Below are 2,606 nucleotides of genomic sequence, written 5' to 3'. Positions count from 1 at the left end.
GTGGCCCTCGCAACGGGCAGCGCGGGAAAGGCTGGTGCCACGGAGGGACGGGGGTCCCCGCGCCCTGACCCTCTCCACCCACGGGGTTAACTTGGAGGGGCGGGGAGGGGCCGATTGTTACTGTCTCTTCTTTTCCAGCGTCGTGGTCCGTGTGTCCCTCCCCTTCCCAACGCCAAGGTTCCGCGTGCCCCCCTGGATCCCCAAGGACGCGTGTCCCCCTCCCCAGCTCCTTAGCTCTTTGACCTTTTGGCGAACAGCCTGTCCCGGGGACGCACGGGTTCCTCTGAACCGCCGCCCGGGGCGCCCTCTGGTGGTCAGGGGAAGAGTGATCCGCGCCCGGCGGAAAGTTGGGTTCCAAGGAGGGGGCCTCTGAGCATCCAGAGTGTTTGCTCTCCCAGCCGCCAGTGGGGCGAGGACGCCTGGTCGTGCTGTCGCTGTGCCATCCCTGGTGCCAGTGCTCGCCCCACAGCGCGTGCGACTCTCAGTCCCCTCTGGCTCTGGCCACCTGCGATCCCTCCCAAAACTGGCCTTTCTCAGCCGGCCTGGCTCTTCTGGCCAGAATCTTAACCACCAGTAGTTAAGGGGTGTGCGCTGATGAGCTGCTACTGGCAGACAGCACTTCAAAACCAGTGGCACCCCAAAAGTCTGTAGCAATGTGTGGCTATGAATATGAATACCATGTTTCTGATACCGCCGCCAAATCTACCGACTTTCCCCAAATTCTCACATACTGGTGGTCGTGGGGTAATTACAGCTTTTACTGGGCCGACGCTTACTATGATTAATTTTAACAAAGCCTTTCAGGATAGATTAACTTCCAGGAGCCAAATCAAACTCGGCATTTTTATTTACATATTTATCTTGGCTTTGTAAAATGAGAGGTGGCAGTTCCGCCCCCAGAATCGGTTGAAGATTCTGACCAACACAAGTTCATGGCTGCTTAAAGCCTGGACGCTGGGGCTCTGGGATCTCAGCTGGTTAGCCGTCCACATTTCCAAGATCCAGTGGCTGGCCTCTGCAGTTTGAATATGTATTTCTTTCTCTTTCTCTCCTCCTCAGTAAATTTCCTAAAGCTTTTCTGATAGCCATCAAATCAGCAAAGCTAAAAAAAAAAAAATCAGCAAAGCTCAAACATATCTGTTGATGGTGCACACGGTTTTCAATTCACAAGAGAGGCATCTAAGTACCACGGAAGTCTGTTCTTCAGCCGGCACACAATGCATTTGCACAGAGAATGTCAGGAATGAAAGGATCGTCAAGTGTATCTGGTCCAAACACCCGCTCTATGCTTGAGTCGCCTCTGTGACATTTCAAAGAAGTGGCCACCCGGCCCCACTGAGTACTTCCCGGCTCAGAAGCCTGTTACCTCTGCCCACGGCTCTCTCCGGAAAGTCTTCCTCAGATTGAACTGAGATCTGCTGTCAGGTTTGATTCCTCCTGAGGCCTCTCTCCTTAGCTTGCAGGCGGCCGCCTTCTTGCTGTGACTTCACATGGGCATCCCTCTGTGTGTGCACGTGTCTGGCGTCTCTCCCTGTCCCAATCTCCTCTTCTCATAAGGGCCCCAGTCATCTTCGGGACCACCCTAACGACCCCCTTTAAACTGCATTGCCTCTTTGAAGATCCTATTTCTAACGCGGTCTCCTTCTGTAATAGGGGTCAGAGTGGCAACATGAATTTTGAGGGGGCATAATGCACCCCATCACATCGCACAACAAACACAAAGCCAGTGTTACACTCATCTTACAGACGGGGGGGGGGGGCATAATTCACCCCATGACATCGCACAACAAACACAAAGCCAGTGTTGCACTCACCTTACAGGCGAGGATAATGAGAATAAAGGAGTCGATCCATGTACTCAACACCCCCTCCTCCCCTCCCCTGCCAATGAAGGCCTCACCCTTAAATCTAAAGCAGTTGGACTCCACCCTAACCCTTCCCACCCTCCACCCCCCTAGCGATTGCTATGATACCTTCCACTGCAAAGCCCACAAAACAAGATATTCCAAATATATTTTGACCCTTCTTTGTCTCATCTTCTATCACCTTGCCTTTTTTCTTGGTTTCTTTACCTTTAAAATCACTGTCAGCCCTAGCCGCTTTGGTGAGTGGAGTAGATAAAATGTGGGCCCTCTAACTCAAGGGTCCCGGGTTCGATTCCGGTCAAGGGCATGTACCTTGGTTGCAGGTTCCCCGGCCCTAGTCAGGGTGCGTGCAGGAGGCAACCAATCGATGTGTCTCTCTCACATCGATGTTTCTCTCTGTCTCTCCCTCTCCCTTCCATTCTCTCTAAAAATCCATGGAAAAATATCCTCGGATGGGGATTAACAAAAAGATAAAAATAAATAAAAATCCATTGTCAGCTTGGCATGAGTTTCTTTCTCCAGGAAGGGGAAGAGAGGGGAGGGGAGGGAAAAGAAACTCAGACAGGAGGTGGACCCCAGTGCCAAATAGGACAAGAAATCAAGGTGGGTGAGGTCTATAGATCTGGCTTCTGGGGTGTCCCCTTGGCTTTCTCAACTCTAAAGGAAGACTTCTAGAGAAATAACTTTATTATCCAACCTGCGGTAAGAAATATATTTCACTTCACCACCTGGTACACATGC

This window comes from Myotis davidii, unplaced genomic scaffold (genome assembly GCF_000327345.1).
Source record: "Myotis davidii unplaced genomic scaffold, ASM32734v1 scaffold174, whole genome shotgun sequence".
NCBI classification, from domain to species: domain Eukaryota; kingdom Metazoa; phylum Chordata; class Mammalia; order Chiroptera; family Vespertilionidae; genus Myotis; species Myotis davidii.
This window is presented reverse-complemented; position numbering follows the sequence as displayed.